Here is a 20187-nt window from a genome sequence, read left to right on the forward strand (position 1 = left end):
GAGGCCGGGGAAGGTTCTTAGCTTGGTGCGAGACCTCTCCGGTCTCTGGAACGGGAGGCTCCCATGCAGATGAGTCTTCGGGGCACTACTCTAAGGAGCTGTGTGTCAAAAAACACAGTAGGCAGGCAGTACGACTATTGTCGGGACAGCTAGGTATGTGCAATAAACATTTCAAAAGTAGTTCATTTTTTAAAACTAAAGGCACAGGAAATGGAACGTGAAACCCGCCTTTGACCCGGGAGAATCTTGACGCTCCAGAAGGAAACTTCACTAGGCCCCAAGCAGCTGGTCTGAGCCGCGGCCGCTTTCGGCGTGGGCACAGCAGGCTTCTTATGCTCCCGGGTCTCAGGGCGTTGTAAGTGTGGGGAAGTTTTCGGATGTGGGTGGTCCTGAAAAGTGGTTAAATTCGCTTAGTACGTACCTATTTTATTTCTATTTATTCTACAACAGAGGGTAATGCGACGTGAGTGGTGTCCAGTAACTGGCACCACGTAGAACTTGACGGTCCGGCGAAGACGACACTGGACTCCTCTGGACTCGAGGCAGAATACATGGTCTGGTGCTGTAGGTCGGACTTCTGGACAACACGAGACAAACTATTTGCTAAAAGCCCAGAATGCAACGGGACTCCAGACGAAGTTCAGGTGGCCATTTATTTCACGTGAGTGGTAAAGGCTTCTGGTACAAAACCTTTCGGGATTGCTTGGGATTCCTCCAGAAATTTCTTCGGGAGTTGTTCCAGGATTCCTCTGTGAATTCCTACAGGGATTCGTCCAGGAATTCCTCTATAAAGTCCGCTAAAGATTCCGCTTAAAATTCCTCCAGGTATTCCTCTAGATATACCTTAAGCAATTCCTCTAGAGATTCCACCAGGAGTTCAACCAGGAACTTCTCCAGGAAACCTTTCGGGGATTTGTCTAAGAATTCCTCCAGGGATTCTTCCTGGAAGTTCTCCAGTGATTCTTCAAGAAAACCCTCTAGAAATTCCTCTAGGGATCTCTCTAAAGATTTCTCCAGGAGATCCTTAGAAGATAGCTCAAGGAATTTCTCTAGAGATTTCTCCAGAAATTCTCTCAGGTATTTCTACTGAAATTCCTTCAGAAGCTCACCCAGGCATTCCTTCAGGAGTTCCTCTAGCGATTGCTGTTGGAATTCCTCCAGGAATTCTTTCAGAAATACCTCCAGGCATTCCTCCAGGGATTTCTATAGGGATTTCTCCAGGGATTCATCCAGCCATTCATTCTAGATTTAATTCTGAGACTCCTCCAGGAATGCTTTTGAGAATTCCACCAGGAATTACCCCAGGAATTTCTGCTGATATTAAATCAGGAACTCCAGCTGAATTTACCTCAGGAATTCTGGATTTCATCCAGGCATTTCCTGCAGGATTGCCACTAAGAATACCTCCAGAAATCACCCCAAAAAATTGATCCAGGAATTGATCCAGAAAATCCTCCAGACCTCCAGGGATTACTTTTTGAAATTCTTTTAAGAATTTCTTCGGTAATTCCTCCAGGATTTTTTCCGGGAATTCTTCCAGGGTTTCCTTGAGGAGTTTTTCTGGAAATTTCTCCTCCAAGTATTGCTTTAAGGATTCCTCCAGAGATTTCACCAGAAATTGATTCATGGGATCCCTCCAGGAATCCCACCAGCATTTCCTCCAGGAATTCCTTAAGGAATTGGTCCAGCTATTTACCAGAAATTCCTTCAGGGATTCCTCCAAAGATTCTTCCAGAGATTCCTCCAGGAATTCCTTCGATAATTCCTCCAATAATTCATCCAGATGTTCTTCTAAGATTTTTTCCTGGAATTCCTCCAGACATTCCTCTGGAAATTGCTAATGGAATTTCTGTAGGGATTCCTCAAGGAGATTTTTCAAGGATTCATCGAGGAATTACTCCACGTATTTCTCTAGAGATACCTCATGAAATTCCTGTAGAAAATCCACTAGGGATTCCTCGAGGAATTTCTCCAGAAATTCTTTAAAGAATTTCTCCAGGGATTCTACCTGAAAGTTTTCCAACGATTCTTCAAGAAAATCTTCCAGTAATTCCTCCAGGAGTTCCTCTCAAGATTTCTCGATGAATTTCTCTAGATATTCCTCCAGGAATTCGCACAGGCATGTCTCCAGGCATTCCTTCAGGAGCTTCTCTAGGGAATCCTCTAGGGATCGCTCTAGGAATTCCTCCAGGATTTTTTTTTAGGAATACTTCCAGGCATTCCTCCAGGGATTTCCATAGGGATTCCCACAGGGATTCATGCAGGTATTTCTTCAGCATATGATTCTGGGACTGCTCCAGGAATACCTTTAAGAATTCCACCAGGAATTACCCCAGGAACTCCTGCAGATATTACTTCAGGAATTCTCGCAGAAATTGAAGCAGTAATTCGTTCAGAAATTATAACGGCAATTTATCCAAGAAATCATCCTCCCGGAGTTTATACACGCATTATTCCATGAATCCAGGGATTGGTTCAAGGGATACCTCCAGTAATTCCACCAGGTTTTCCCAGTATTTTACCAGTAATTTCTCGAGGAATTTACCAGGAATACCTTCAGGGATTCCACTAAAGATTCTTCCTCCAGTAATTCATCCAGATATTCATGCAAGAATTCTTCATGGAATGACTGCAGAAATACCTCTGGGAATTTCTCTAGGAATTTATTACTCGCGCTGTCTGTCTGTCTGACCATTGTGCATTCGGAAACTACTTATCCGATCGGTGTGAATTTTGTAGGTTGATATGTTTGGGCCGGGGAAGGTTCTTAGCATACAGATAACTTTCAAGTCACACTGTTCCATTTTCTTTACGGACCAACTGCTAAAATTTACAACATAGGGTCGGAGACCATTTGGGCAGGGGGACAAATTTTGGGCACTTGCTGCTATAACTCAGTCAACTTTGAACAGATCGACTTGATTTTTAGGACACGATCAGATACGTACAGTATCTAGCCATGTTCAAAAATTGAAGTCAATCGGTTTTAATTTGACTGTGTTATAGCGGAAAGTGCTCAAAATAGGTCCACCTACCCAAATGGTCCCATACCCTACCTAAATGTTTCCTTCTTTTTATAGAAGGTTTTTCTTTCGAGTGGTGCTGTTGTGTAGTTTATGGCACTTGAACTGTAAATTCTATGGTCGAGTTGTCCGTTTAAGTTACATTGATAAAAAGTTGGTTAGCAACCAAACCACCAAACAGTATTCTTTATCACAAATGCACCGAATGGAAAATAACGTGCCTCTGGAGGCGGGCTTCCGATGTTTATACAAATGAGTTTACATACCCTTTGGAGCCATACAACTAATTATTTAACCTTCCAGGACGCGCGCCATCAAGCTACCGAAACTGCACCGCGCTCGCGCTGCATATGACGAGCGAGGTTTTTTGGTAGTGTTGTACTTTTTACAACAGCGCGCGCGCTGAAGGGTTATTGAAATGATCAACAAGATTTTTGAACGGTTCAATTTGTCCTCATGGTGGGTGGCTATGTTCATATGTAGAACAAGTTAAGAAAATAAACAAAAACATTAGAAAAACTGTGCAAGAGCAACAATTAAAATGGGCAATACAAGGTTTGCCGGGTCAGCTAGTATAAGATAGATTTGCTTGCTGTCTTAAATGAGCTACAAATGATAATGCAAATGGCTCCAGGTCCAATTGAAGTTTATTCAACAATATATAAATACCACAGTCTTTTCTTGACATGACCATCATCCACTTATGAAGTGAACGTGTGCTCACTACGCCACGGGCCCCGGCTATTTTTATCCTTTTTATACCATAAGAATTGTATAAATGACGTAACTTATAGAACAAGTTTCATTGAAAAACATTGTCATCAAAACATAACCGCCCAATGCTAAACGTACTGTGCTTGGCCGGGCAATCACTAGGTGGCAGTAGTGAGAAAACGTCAAGCAGGAGCAGAAACGACGCTGGCGCAGCGAGTGATCAATCGACCTACCACCGAAAATTTGAATCAACCGTTAAAAAGGTGATCGATGGGAAGCGAGCGGAGTGAGACGTCTGTTTCTAATTTATTTAACTGATTCAACTGATAAAGAATATTAGACGAAGTGTATCTCGATGATTTTCTTATCCATGTATTAATCGATTGGCAATTAACAAGAGATACACTCATTGCACAATTATGGGTCACACACAATTATTAGTCACTTTCCACTTTAATAGATAAATACTAATTAATTGCAAGCTTTTGTAAGCTATTATTATTTTTCGCACATAAGTTGATTTGTTTTGTGTCACTATACGTATCGCACACGGGCTTATACATCAAAACATACATATTTTCAATATTTTTTTGTTCGGCGCAAAACTAGCTGTCAAAGTAACGCTTCGATTGTGAATATCGGACAGTGCGTGCGCTGCTTTCGTAAGCTCTGTAAAAGCGGGCTTCAGTGATTTTCATGTGCGAAATGGTATCGTCACCAGAACAAAGGTATAATTAACGTTCTAAATGTAGAAATTCATGTGACTGCAGCCAATTAAAGCTTATTTCTGGCAAAATTTAAGTGACTCATTATTGTGCCAAGGAACACCGAAAATCACACAATTATGGGCCACTTTTTGTACAGCATAATATTGACAGTTCTGCGTACATGGGCATTGCATACTTTTAGGCGTTTATCGGTGGTTGTGTTGGAGATTTTGACCCAATTTTGAAAAATTGATTCCAAATCGTGAAAACACGCTTCGTTAAGAGGTTTAAGACCAGTTTTAGATTCTACTATAGTTGATCTATCGAGAATAAGTGATCATTCATTGAAAAAATAGACAAAACATTATTTTTGAGCCGATTTCTCTTAAGTGACCCATAATAGGCAACAAATTGACCCATAATTGTTACACAGCCAATTTTGACCCATTATTGTGGTTTTCATTATTCACCAACATTTTAGTAATTTTCACCGCCTAAAGATAATTTTACAAGCAGATTTTTATATAAAACAATAAAGAGGGGTTTCAATGATAAAAATATAAAATAAAAATAATGAAAGTGTTATTTTTGTATAAAAAAACGATTCATATTATAAAATGGTTGTTCCTTGAGTGACCCATAATTGTGCAATGAGTGTACAATATTCCAGAATATGTAAGCTATTGTTTAAACATTCCATACAAGATTCTAGGAGATTTTGTCTGGCGTTTCTGGTAGTTAAGCCCTTGGTCGATGATTCTATTATGGAAAGCAATCAACTTAATGCCAAATCTACAATATTTTCTTGAATGACCAAAAATCTCAATCAAACATACGAATAATACAACAATAATTTTGATAAGTGTAAGACGGCTTCTGTTCACCATAGGTGGATAATTGAGGTTTTATTGGAGTATTTCTGGCACCCACCTCCGTTCCACAGTCATTGCGTGTTTTCCCATAGGGGGGGGGGGGGGGGTGGGGGTAAGACGGACATGTTTAGTAAACACTCTATTTTGACAGTGTAAACAATGCGATAATTAAAATTTTATCTCCATACTATTTACTTCAACTAAGGTACTTTACAGTCTGCAAGCCGATTTTGCAATAAAATTTTATTTTCCATGACTTTTGAGATAATTAAAAAGTGATCTCCAAATGTATGTTTTTCGACAGTGTGGGTAAGACGGACCGGTAGGGTGGGTAAGATGGACACGTTTGGGAATTTAGCTAATACGCCTCTAATTGTGTTAAATGATGTTTGTGGCCATTTGTATTCGGTAGATCAATCATAGTAGAATCTAAATTTGGCCTTAAATCTCTTAGCGAAACGCGTTTTTGCAAATTAAAATCTATTTTGTAAATTGGAAACCTCCATAGACTGATAAACGCCTAACAGTATGCAATGCTCTGGTAATTTTACAAAGTGCAAACTGTTCCAACAACAAACATTCTAATATAATGAATTTTTGAACAAAAAAATCAATTTGAAATGCTTTATACGGCGTCCACAATCATTTTTGTACTCCATAGATTGCAATCTGTGAACAATGTGTGGGTCTTAATGTATTTCTTACGGCACTATCAAAGTAACCCCAACACTGTCCGTCTTACCCACCCTCAAGGCGGACCGTCTTACCCCCACACAATGCAAAATATTCATTCCACCACCGTTATTTATAATCCATGAAATTTACCTGAATGTCGTTGTGTATAGAATGGAACAGTTTAAAACTACTGGGAAACTCAAAATAAAATGCAAAAACTTAGCAATTTAATGTTAAAAAGCTTATTTATTGCCGCCTCAAAATTAGATCCCAGCACAAAAGCGTGTAGCCTGGTAAATGATTGATTATTTTTTGCACTTTTGACATATGTATTATCTCATGGAGTGGTTCAATAATCATCAACTGATAAGAAGATAGAGTTAATCGTAAAAGAAAGTCAAATTTCAGCTCTTAAGTGCCAGAACTAGTCGGTGGTCCGTCTTACCCCCACCCCCCCTACCTATTACACCGTTCGTTGCAAAATCCTACACTCCAGCCTCCCCCTAAAACGCTACGTCATTTACAGTACGACCTATAAAAAAACGATAAACCTGGCATTTGCTCACAGTGGCAATTAGTTAAATTCTTCTTTCAGAATAGGTTCTTTCATAGTTAGGCAAGGTCTTCAGAAGTTCGTCAGTGATTTGGACCAGAGCGTTAATGATTAATCATAAATTTAATCATGATTAATGATTAATGATTAAGATTGATCAAAAATCATTAATCATAATCACAAAAAAATCTCATTTAATCATTAATCATTAATCTTAATCACACTCTTTTCGCAATTTAATCATTAATCAGTAATCATAATCATAAGAAAACAAGTTAATCAATCATTAATCGAACTGTCACTTTATCGATTGAACTGTCATTCTATCCACGAAAATTTAAACTGTTTTGTTAAATCAACCATCAAAACAAAGGTATTGGAATCCAATAAAATCATGATTCGTGCACGTTATAATCAGAAAAATGAGCTCTTTCGATTAGGTTATAGAAAACAGCAATATTTTATTTACTAAACAACCCAATGAAAAACTGTGGAAGTGCTCAAAGAACACTAAGTTGAAGTGAGGCAGGCTAAGTCCCAGTGGGGACGTAAAACCATAAAGAAGAATAAGAAGAAGAAGTAATCGAACCTTCGGCAAAACCTTCCCGAGCTACGAACACCACCACTTATTGAATTTTCCTTGGGATTTCATCGAAAAGTCATTCACTGATTCTTTCGGGAATTAATTTAAGGATGCTCTCGGGAAGGTCACTTAACCAAAGAATTTCTCCGGGAGTTCCATTAGGGATGTCTTTTTACTTTAATTATTATTATTATATAGAGTTTTGGTACGTCTCAGCAAAAATTGCTGGAAACTTTCGCCTACCCCGCGCAATTCGAATGCCAAAGGGGATAAAGCTCTGTGAATCTCATTAACCTTTTTTGGTTATATCCTTATGAGTCTGCTTCGGATGTACTGTCAGTTGTGACTGTGCTACAGGTTCTAAGAATAACCGTTTTTAGGATGCTGTTTAGACCGTGGTACTTGGGTATCTTACCGGATAACGTTGATTGAACGTTATGGTCTAACGGTACCTACAGCGATGTCGATGACGGTTACCCGTTTCATCTTTTCATTTTTTTAATTTGTCGTAAGCCACAATGTTGGTCTGTCGACCAAGTTGTGCTTCAAAGCAAGCTGTTAGTGTACAATCTTGGCAACTTCATTGTGACGATCGAGGTAGGCTGATCCAGCTAACACTGAACAGCCTGCAACGACATGCTCGATCGTTTCTCCTACTGAATTGCACTTCCTACAGCGGTCCTCCACATCTTCATGCAGTATTTATCGCTGAAAAAGGTCCCATACGGACCGAAACGTCGGGAAAAATCCTAAACTAGTGTTTTAGATTCCCCCAAAAGACTGCAAAGCCATCCCGATCAAGTATCGCTGATAGTTCTTCGTCGCAATTGCCCGGTCCTGGATGGCTACCATGGAACCTTCTGTTTCCAAGAAGAGGTCACCCGCACCAGCCACGCGTTTGACGCCGCCTTATCGATGTGCTCGAGCTCAGTTGATCGGGGTGCGTCCCATACGACTACTTCTGCTTCCACGCTACGATCATCTCATCAACGGTTTGGATGGCGCAGTTGAACTGGTATTTAATCCTCCTGCGCCACATGCAGAGCGCTGTAACCGTGATCAGCTTCACATACAGTACGATACATTTCATGACGATTCTGGCTTTCTATGAAATATGCCCGGAACTGCTGGATCTGGGAGACACATAGTGCCTGGATATTGGTGACGCCTCTTCCTCCTACTGCGCGTGACAGGGAGACTCTCTCGATGGACGACTTTGGAAAGCGCACGCGGTACTTGGTGAACGCCACTCGTACTGCTCGTTCTAACTCCTCGAGGTCAGTCTTGGTCCACTTTACCACCCCAAAGCTGTAGGTCAACAGGGGCACAGCAAACGTGTTGATCGCCTTCACCTTGTTGCTGGCTGATAGAAAGCTCCTCAGAACACAGTTGACACGATGCGATGCAAGAACTTGTCCTGCAGTTCCTTCTTGATCGGTGTGTGGCGAATACCTCTCAGTTGCAGGAAGCCGAGGTATTTCTACGCTTCGCCTTCAACCATATTCCGAATCTCCTCCTGTTCGTTGACGCGGAAACAGCTGGTGTCCACTACTTGACCCCGGCGAAGATGGACTGACCGACATTTGTCAATTCCAAACTCCATCCGGATGTCGTTGCTGAGCACCGTCACAAGCTGCAATAATTGATGCAACCTCTGGTATTGATTCCGTAAACAGCTTCAGGTCGTCCATAAAGAAGGTGTGGGTTATTCTTGTACTCCTTCCCCCACTTTTCAGTTGGTAGCCATAGTTGCATTGGTTGAGTGCTCTGCTGAGGGGGTTCATTGCAAGGCAGAACCATAGCGGACTGTTTCGTCCAGCGGTGAATTAGGCCCCACGTTGTGTTTAATTCCCCCGGGGACAGGGCGACGAAGGAACGAACTACCTTTTTTTTTCCTCATCTGTAGAGCCTTTTAACCACTGCGTCCATTATTTAGGAATATTGTGGTATGACCCATATTTAATTTGGTGCTAGTCAAATATCCTGTCACAATTGAGCTGTGATGGACAATGGTTGATGTAACACCTGATCCCAACTAGGCACAACTCGTTTTATGAAGTTTATTACCCTGTTGGGATTACTTCTACGAACTACCTTTAGACTAATCACGTTTATTGCGCACCACAGAGAGGCACTGCTCCTGCTCTGTGCTGTTATATTGCTTACAACTAAAGTTACATTGATCACGCTGTCGCTTTTATAGGCGACAGCGATAGTACGTACAATATACAAATCAAATCAAGTGAATAGAAGAATAGCAGCCGTGCGCTGCTCTGCTGCATATAGGGAGCCCGACGCATGATCAGGCTGCTGCGGTGTCAAAGCGGTGGCTCTTCAATGGGCTGCTTCTGCACACGCTTTGCATGCTAGAAGCAGCCAACGACGACGCCGGCGACAGTGCGAGATCAAACACGGACTAAAGGTATCGCCTTGAAATATCCCCCTCCTGATGCTGAGAGTTCTGGACCGCAACACAGCTGTTCCGTCGGTAATTTGTAGGGACGTGCTCCACATCCCCATAGCGTGTTGCATCAGCCTGATGACGTTCCCGTCTACCTTGTACAACTGCAGTTTCTTTTTTTTTTCTAAACCATAGGGGGATAATCTGCTCAACAGACACCCTAACAGAAGGTTAGGGTAGTGTAGGTCTGACAGGCCGTCTTCTACAACAAAAGTAAAATCCAGGACTACTCTCTCCTCGTACCCACTAAACCATTCCTATGGTCGCCAAACCCTACGTCTCTCCGGAACCACCAAGAAGGTATTGCTTCAGAGAGTACCTTAAGAAGGTACGAGTGCGGTACTGAGTCGTACGCCTTCTTGTAGTCGATGTACGCCATGCTCAGGTTCCTCTGCTTTTCGGTGGCTTGATCCACAATGAATGCGTCTATGATGACCTGGTCTTTGCAGCCTTGCGTGTTTTTGCGACACCCTTTTTGTTCGTCGGTCATCACGTTGTTGGCATCGCAGTGGGCTTATATCCTCCTCGCTATTACCGACGACAGCACTTTGTACAGACTTGAAAGGCACGTTTTTGGTCTGTACTTTGCTGGGTCAGCTGTGTTTTGGTCCTTCGGCAGAAGATAAGTGATACCCCTGGTAATGAACTCTGGTAGCTGCGTGGGGTCTTCTAGCACCACATTGCAGCATTCCGCCATCCGCCCGTGAATCGTCGTGAGTTTTTTATACTAAAAATTGTGCACGAAATCGGGTCCTGGTGCAGCCCAATTTCTGGTATACCGGGTAGCTTCACGTATATCCTGGACGGTTACTACGACCGCGGTCATGTCTCCAACTTCATTACACTGTCGCTCTTCTTCTGCTAACCACATCCCATCGTCGCTGTGCTGGACAGGGTTCTCCCATAGATTGGCCCAGAACCGTGTGACGTCACCAATCTCCGGAAGGCCTTAACCATAATCAGCCTTATCATTTCGGATGTAGTTGTAGAGCTTCCTTTCGGGAATGTTGAACATCCGGCTTTGTTCTTTCCGCTTCGAACATTCTCCATAGCGCCGCAATTGCTTCGCAAGAGCACTCAACCGCTGTACATAGGTGTCAAGGATCTCCGTAATGTTGACTTCCGTGAGATCTCGGAGTTTTGCGGGCTTCATAATATCACTATGTCCTGGTTTAGGATGCTTACTGTACTTGGTAATCGATAAGATTTCCGCAGCTTTGGTTCGATGCTGGGACATGGGGTCTGTCCCACGGAACTGCGTGACTCATGTGGTGTGCTAGTTGCTCTCGTAGTTGCTGTTGTGGTTCATATATTCGCTGTGGGAGCAGTGGGTGCAGTCGAATCACGACTCTCACTTGCGTTCGATGCATCCAGCCTAACAGAACTCCTTCTCGATGTATCGCTCGATCTTGTCTTCTTCTCCCAATTCCCTCTGTGCTTCCAGCTTGATGCACTCCACTACTGCAGCTTTAATTGCTCGCTGCCGTGTGTACAGCTTGTTCAAGTCAAGCTGGTTGGCAAAGCCTCCATCTTCGTGCAAACAAAATAGCAGCGAATCATGTATTTACAACGTACATATTCATCTCCTTCGTCTACATGATCTGTGGACGCCGGCCGCTCGCTTTGTCCCCCGTTCCAGGACCAGCTCCAGTAGGAGCTACCTCCTCGGGCGATCGCATTCTTCGGTTTCGTCTTGCTCTGGTCTACATATTGGATGCGTTTTCATCCCCGGGAGTTCTACATTGGCATTTACTGCAAGTACAGTGCTCAATAGCTTGGCTCAAGCGCCGTTGTTCGCCGAGGGTGGTTTTTCATAGACACCCAAGAATTGCTTTACTTGAACTCTTACCTAAGGTTCAATTTTCTAGTGATTTCTTTGAAATTTCACCAGGGATTCTCACTACTGAACCTCTAGTGTGACCCCACTGAGGAAAGATGCATTCAGCGCCTTCAAATGATTTTTTAGACAAATATGGTCTTCTACAAAGGTGTCCCTAAAAATAAGGCGCTCTTTCCAATGTACATGAAAATTAGGGCGATTCACATTTTTAAATAAATTGGAAAACTAACTTTTTTTATTTGCAGGAATAACTATAAACATTCTTCGGAAAAGTTGAAGATCTATCAATTTTGAGCAAGTTCGCTGAATTGTGTAGCTCTAAAATTGACCGATCTAGAGATATTTTCCTGAATTTGCTTAGGGTGGTTCAAGAAAAAGCGGTTTTCTGGCATTAACTTTTTCAGTTTCGATTTTTCATCAAAGTCGCCCAAGAAACATTTGTAGAGCATATGAAGACGCGTCGTTTCGTGCGCTGAGATGGTCGTTATCTCTTTTGGTACAATAGTTACAGGTATTTTTCTTAAAAAATCATAGTTTTTTGAAAAGGTGATATGATGGGTTAAGGCAAACATAAAAATATATTTTGCCCGCATTCAAAAGATAAAAATGTTGTTATAAAACATATCAAAAAATTCGAGGGGTGTTATTTTTGTAATTTAAATAAAAATTACTTGAAAAGTGCAATTTAAGGGCCATATAATGTTTACGGCTATGAAGCCGCCACAGCTATCGACGACAGTCTTTAAAAATAGAACAAATACTTATTGGATTTTTGAAAGGTTAGCAATATCGGTATCCATCATTATAAAACTGCTTCAGCATACAGTATCTGACCAGCCTGGGATTATAAAACATGTCGACTTCGAGTTGTGATTTCAAGGTATCCTAGCCTCAATATAGTGGCTTCAAATATAGCTTCAAAAAAGTATAAGAACAAGCTTTCTAAAAAATCAGAAGCCTCTCCCTTGCTCCTCTTTACTTTTAACTTGGGTCAACCCCATTAATATGTATATATTCACGAGTTATTAGATCTAGCAGAGTTTCAACTTGCTACTCTTAAATACCATTTAAATATCGAGATTTGAAATCGAAAAAGGCATAAGGGTTACCTGAAGCTGCAGGCCACATAAATGTTATTCTTTTGAGGAGTCCTTAAGCAATTGCTTCAGGAATATCTCTGGCATTGTGGCATTCGAAAAATCTTGTGGAATATAATTTTAAACCTGAAACAATTTATTTGTGGAATCAAATTTCCAGATGAATTACCGAAGCAATGAAAATAATTTACGAAATAAAACACATAAGAATACACAATGTTTGAAATAATCGCTAATCAACATAAGAATATTCTTGTATTATACGTATATTTGTATAGAAGTAGTGCTAGGATTTATAATTCTCACAATTATAGCGGTAAATTATTGTCATGTGCTCTTCATTAAAAAATAAATAAAATAAATAAAACAAAAAGAATTCCGCAAGTTTTGTTTTGTTCTCACCAACATTATGATTTCCTGTAATATATGTAATTTTGTTCTCATTATTTCTCTTATGTTTGTTCTTATCATTCTAGAAAAGCATAAATCGTTTGCATTATACGTAAGTTTGCCACCGTATAATGGAATTTTAATTCTTTTAACAATGTCTAGCAATCTACATGAATAGGAATTTCAAACTAGAATGTCATGTGATGCATCGAACATTGTTCTCAGAATAACCACTGGTTATTCAGAGAAAGAACAGACAGTTCATTAGACAATGGAAACTATCTATAGAGAGAAACCACCCACAACTATTTTTCCAGCTCCTAAACCTTCAGGCATCAAGCACATATTTGTTGAATTGGTTTATATGAAAATACCCCCATTGATAGAAACACACAATACCTGTTTGCAGAAATTCCGATCCATTCCTAAATATGCATTTTCTTACCACACGCAACAAACAGAGAACATACCCACACCCACGTTAGGGGAAAACGCTTCCCTTTTGTTGGCCAACAACAAGTGCACATGTTTACGCACTCTAACCAATTCGGCCACACATAAAACGGTATTCACGAGCAATTGTGCATGACTAATACGATTAATGGTGGACATGAATGCGTGACGACCAAATATTTGCCCGTATTTATGTGGTCACAGGATTGAATGGAATGTTGTATCGATGATAAACAACGGCAGTTCTGTCATCTAGAACCATCCTCACGTGGGTGGGGTGGACCGATATGCGTGGTATGGTAATCGGTCAACCTACCCATGTTTCATTGCTCAAGCATTGTTTCGACAGGTTATTTTAGAAAATTGGGAGGGTATGGGCCTTGTTGTGAGTTCACAATAAAATTTAAGTTTCAATATTCAGTTCAGCAAAATGTCAGAAAGTTTAAACATTTTTTTGAAATTAAGTTATATCCCAAATAAACCTATACTTTTTTTTTATTCTTCAATCACTTAAGGACAGACTTGGTAGAATCCCAAAATGGCCGTCACAATGGCCGACTTTGGGACCTACTCACGATTTCGAGCGCACAAATCTCTTCGTAAACAAAACTAGCGCACCTGATCTTTTTATTTGAAGCTTTTTACAAGTGAGCAAGCACTGAATAATAAAATGCATCGTTGTCTGAAGCTTGCTTTTTGAGATTTGTGCGTTGGAAGTTCTGACAAACTGTTCAAGTGGGATTTCAAGACGTTTGTCCTTAACTTAATTTACAGCTCTTCTGTCTACTAGGGCACTGCGTGAGCGATTCCAATGGGAAGCTGTACTTACAATTTGTACAGCACCTAAATTTATTCTATTCTAATTTTACTATATCCAACTGCCGTTGTGCTTCTTTTACTTTCTACCCTATCATGGTAGAATGATGAGCACGAGTTGGTTGTTCCTGTTTCCAGTCCGATTTGGGGTCCATTATGAGTTGCCGTTCGCCGATGTCCAAGTATCCGGGTCCATTTGAGCCATTGGCTCAGAAGAGGGCCAGTGTCAGCTGCTCTCAGGAGGAAAGAGCAACTGACGAAAGTGTCGGGGCTGGGATCGAACCCATGACCATCTGCTTATGAAGCAAACGTGTAGCCACTACACCCCGGACCCCGGCTTACCTCAACGTCTGTTTCCTCTTCTTCTCAGCCCTTCACAAAAATCCGGACAAATCCACTTCGCCACCCTAACTGTCCCCGGCGTCCAATTTCTTCTTCAATAACAAGACCGTAAAACTTCTTCAACGAAAACCGCAATCGGAAAACGTAAAACACTTCTAATAACCGAAATACGTCTTCTCGAAAACCTCTTTTTTTCTCTCGAAAAATAGACAGAAAACGTTTAATTAAGAAAAAATGGCAGATGTTGTCTAAATTAATATCATTTTTTTATCCAAAAATTGTTGCAGTTTTCTATTTTTACGATTAGCTCTGTCAAAAATTAAGCTTGCAAAACTTTTGACAGCAAATAAAGTGTAATAATATTGATCGATAGCTTGGGAATCAGTACCGGAAATTGTCCTGGTTGGTCGATCCTGGGATGCCTGGGATCCGATTCTTGGGCCGCCTTGGGATTGGGATTCCGTTGGGTATAATTCACTGCCGATTCGAGTCGTTCGGTGTGGCACAAAATACACTTGTTTTGTTCACTAACAATCACATACTCCGAAAAGACTTTAACCCGTTAACGCCCAAGGTGTCTCACAATTCATATCTTTAAATAAATTTGATATCAAAGGTTAAGTTCCGATAATATAAGCATGATTTGACGAAAAAAATGGAAGTCTATGGTGTAGTTCCAAAAAAAAATCTTCTTTGTAGGTCCTCAATATCTGATAATTTTCTCAAGTTCTATTTCAGCACAACTTCTACGCTATCGTTATAGATACAATACAGCTCTAAACAAGTGAGAGAGATGATAACCACTCAAAAAGAATAGAAAAAGGACTTATAAATTGGGGTAGAAATCTAACCCGATAAACGCCTAACAGTATGCATGGCCCGTGTAATTTCATGTAGTTCCAACTGCAGTGTTCAACATTTCTCAAATTTAATTTTCTAAAACAAATCGAATAAAGAGTGCTCACTATGTGTAGCATAACCAAACGTTTAAATACTGTAGAAGTTAGATTTTACACAGATAATGATTTCTGATAAAGCAATTGAATTTTTCATTCAGTACCCCACAAACTATCTTTACGTTCTCATCATAAGTTAAATTTGCAAAAATAGTGCATGTTTTGAAGAGAAAAGCGAGTTAAGCATTGTTCCTTTTAATACCACTAAGAATTTGCATCTTTTGACTGATATGTATGTCAACCTTATCTATAATGTCGTCTTCAGTGTCTCCCACTTACAGGTATTCCACTGACACGCCCAGATTCATCATCATTCCATGTTTTGATATAAAATTACAACCAGGTATACTCTACACGGCTTCTCCACTTATGTTTATACTACTCCATAATTTTTTATTCGTGAACAATATATAGGTTTTATGGTGTTATTCAAGCACTATCAAAGTTACATCAAAAAGATAAAGTGTCTTTCGACTACATGAAAAATGATTAACCACCAAAAAAATCAATTTTATTCCATCTACCAATTGCAATTGAGAATTGCATACAAAAGACTGAAATACATAAGGCTGAAATTACAAAAGGCTGAAAAAATAATTAGACTATTTTTCAAACGCCATCAATTCAAAAGAAGATCAACCAAGTTCATGCTATGCTTTATTGATGAGTCACATAATAACGATAATGTATCTCAAAACAGAAACCTATACTTAACCCCCTAACGACTAAGGTATCTTACTTTCATTTTCATAGAAAAACTATTATCAGCAGTCAAGTTCCAGTAAAATAAACATGATTTCACTAAAAAAACAGGGAAGTCTATGGTTTACCCAACTAACAATCGCCAGCCGCAAACAAGCATGTATGCTGAATTGTTGCTTTATAATAGTAATTATAGCTGAACTAAAACTATGCTGTACATATTACAGTACAAATGCTATTTCAATTGAAAAAGTAGCCAATGTTCAACTTTTCGTATTGGTATTAACAATGATAATTTAAAATACTTTTCAAGCGTTTAATAAGATTTTTATTCGACTCACAGTAGGTAATTCCTATACAACATAGTTTAACGAGACTTTTTTCTGCTTCTTGTTAAGTTCATGTACAAATTAGGACATGTATCTATATAATGTGTTTTTTACAAGTCAAATAAGCGCTTTCGTTTCACCATACTTCGACTCAGCGTACATGATGAAAAACACGTGTTTTTTTTACTGAACAACAACTGAATTAATCTGTTGTTCTGTCATTAACCATAATGTATTGCTAATTCACCACTGCTGAATAGGAGTCGAAGTCTGATCATTATTAAACCACGAGAAGTTTATGTTTCGATTTGAGCGATGCAATTCATCATCTCTAGGATGGCGCAGATAGGAAGGCATGCGGCTGACAATCGGCGAGTCTCGAGTTCGAATCTGGATTTAGGTAAATTTATATGTAGTTATTATTACGCAACATTTGTTCACAGTATTAAGTTCCAATCATAAACTCTCGTGGAAATTGGAAAATTTTGCTTCTTTTATTTTTAATCATTTTTGCTAAAGCTGAATAACAGCTTCACTATATAGTTGTAAAACGATTTTACAACAAACAGTTCAGTTGGTACAAAACACTGTGCTTTATAGTTTCCCCAAAATTGTGTAAACAAAACCCGAACAAACGTTGTTCCTGAAAATTATCCAGATGTTAATCAGCATTATGCTGAATTAATTCGTCGTAAAGGTGCTTGTAAAATGATTTTGTTAGTTGGGTAGTTCCAAAAAATACCTTCAATGTAGATCCTCGACATCGGATATTTTTTTTCTAGTATACAATTTAAGCATAAATTGTGTACTATCGTTATATTCTGATCGGTTGAAATACAATGCACCTTTTAGTAGTGAAAGAGAGGATTACTACTAAAGAAAATAAGAAAATTATTGTCTTATATCATGGTTTATTACAGATATCTAAGAGCATCAAAAAGCCTATTTCTCCCTGATTCTCTATTTTTCTCTTACTCTCCCACTCTCAAGCTGTATCCCTGAAGGGATCCTTATTTAAGTCACAGAAGGAATCCCGGCTGGAAGCTCGGCAGGACTTCCTGAAAGAATAGTTGAAGAAATCCCGGGAAGAATGTCAAAAAAACGGGAAGAATCTTTGGAGGAACTCCGGCAGGCAGGATTCCTGGCACGATAACCTTAAAGAATCCCGCAGGATTCTCAAGAATCACAGATATCTTTTATGAATACAAGTTGGAATCCCTGGCCGCCATCTTGGATCTGGTCCTGCAATCGTAGCAGAAACTTTTACGAAATCCCAGATGGGATCGTTGAAGGAACTCCAGCAGTAATCCCTAAAGGAACGCTGACTAAAACACTTGAAAGAAACCTTTCAAGATTTTCCAAAACAATCCCGGCAGAAATTCCAGAAGAAATCCCGAGAGGGTTTACTTAAGGAATTCCGGGAGGCATTTCTGGTAGAATCTCTGCTGATTCCTGAAGGAATTCTGTAAAGAACCATCAGGTAAATCCTTGGAGGGATCATGACAGGAATGCCGGCTGGAAGCTGAGAAGGAATACCTGCAAGAACCATAGAAGTTGTCTTTATGATCTAGGATTGCCTGAAAAAAATCTCGGCAAACTATCCTACGCTCTATCATAACTTTCAACCTTACCATCTACCCTATCATCTACCATAATTACTGCCCTATCTTTTAGCCGCTATCTTGGATATGGTCCGCCATATAGGATTTAAAAATGGAGTCAAATATCGATTTTGACTTCTACTCATCAAGCCCGATCGATAGATACCTATATTGCATGGTATTATAACTCAAACTACCATTCCGTGGCCGCCATCTTGGATATGGTCCGCCATCTTGGATTTCAAAATGGCGTCGGATAATCATTTTTGAGTTCTACTCATGAAGCCCGGTCGATAGATACCCATATTGTATAGTATCCGAAGCAGCATTGTCGTTAAATAGCATACATTCTGGAGTTTTGGCCGCCATCTTCAAAACTAAGTCGCCATTTTGAATTCCAATACCCCTATTACCACCTCCCAAGCAACACACATGTCATATAATAGTTACGGCAGCGCAAGTTTTGGTTGTATAGTAGTGAATTTTACGTAAATTTAACATCATGTTAAAATAACGTCAAAATAACTTTTATACAACCAAAACTTGCGCTGCCGTAACTTTTATATGACATGTGTGTTGCTTGGGCTCCATCATTTATATACATCCCAGAGTTGTCTGTCTGTCCTTCCGTCACATTTTGAAATGTTTCATTGAAATGTTTCACCATAGCTATATCGAACTTTTGAAGTATACTTTCAGGCGTTTACATTTCTAGAACATTCTCCCATTCGATGGACAACAACCCTACAATAGTCGTCTAGGGTAATTGTTCCCTTCGTTGTGGTAGTGGCAATTAAGCACTTTTTCGACTGAAATGTTACCAAAAGGCATTTTTATGTAGATGTATTATGCTTAAATTATGAGATTGCACCATTTGTATGCTTAAGATTTGCCCAAAAACCTATTTTAAAAAAATATTTCCCTTAAATTTTTTGCTGCTGTGTTCCTAATGTTGCGGTATCCCATATGATTTCAATGGGATACCGCAACAATAGGAACCAAAATTAAATTTTACCTCCATAATAGGAACAGTGTGCCTAATGTTCTGGTAAGCGATTTATGATCAAAAACAGAGAGAAACGATAGTTTTTATATTTTTCCAAGCAAATTTGGATAAAAAACTATCAACTAACGTTTTGCAACCCTTCATAAGATGATACGATCATTGTTTTTAAAATGAACTAGTTGTCCCGGCAAACGTTGTCTTGCCGTCTTGTGGTGGTTTGGCAACTGTTGAGCCTCAAAATAGCACCGCAATCTAGATTGATTTCATTTGGGTCGTGTTGATTTCCTTCCCATCTCATAGAAAATCAGTTCTTTTTCAATTTTGTTACTTTTCTAGTTGATTTTCGTAACTTTTTGTACATATAAACACAGCCACCATGAAAACGAATCGAACCGTGCAAGAGCCATCCTAATCGGTTCAGCCGTTTGTGAGTTTTGTTGCCTCGAAGGGATTTCAAACTCATTTTTATATATATAGATAGATAGATAGATTTACCTTAATACCACAACGATGGGCACACTTACCCTACTGTCACAAAGTAGATACAAGATAGAATAAATTCTGGCGCTTCTGGTAAGTCCAATGCTGAGCGAAATGTTTCACTTATTTATTGATCTGGCTCCAATTGTTATTCTAGAAGTTTAAAAATTCTCCTAGATGGGTAAAAATTCTTATGTTAGAAGATCAAAACCAGGTGCACCAAAATAGGGCTGCATGAAATAAAACGCGGAGTTATCTAACCTCCTGAGACGTTTAGCAAAGTTTTACTGAAATATTTCACGTAAAGTGGAATGGTAAGAATAGCATTGTATGAACTAGAGAAAAAGAATAAGGAGAAGAAACAACAAAAAAATATGAAGGAAGATGAGGTTTTAAAAACTGTTCCAGAACTTTCCACGAGTGCTCGAATTTTTTCTTTTTTTTACAAATGTTCGAGAGGTTTCCGAGCATTATGGATAATATATGAGCATATTCAAAAATTCTCAGATTGGATAACAAAAAACTTCTGGAGCTTACCAGGAAGAAGATAAACAAGTATCTAGAAAATTCTAGAACACTCATCGGAG

The 20187-nt window shown here is 39.6% G+C and overlaps 1 protein-coding gene across 1 annotated transcript in view; it reads right to left on the reverse strand.

Annotated features, from left to right (window-relative positions):
• Positions 1-20187, reverse strand: part of LOC109416813 (neural cell adhesion molecule 2) — an 83874-nt gene that overhangs the window by 31462 nt on the left and 32225 nt on the right. The gene's annotated exons all lie outside the window — the stretch shown is intronic.

The sequence above is a fragment of the Aedes albopictus genome, chromosome 2 (genome assembly GCF_035046485.1).
Source record: "Aedes albopictus strain Foshan chromosome 2, AalbF5, whole genome shotgun sequence".
NCBI classification, from domain to species: domain Eukaryota; kingdom Metazoa; phylum Arthropoda; class Insecta; order Diptera; family Culicidae; genus Aedes; species Aedes albopictus.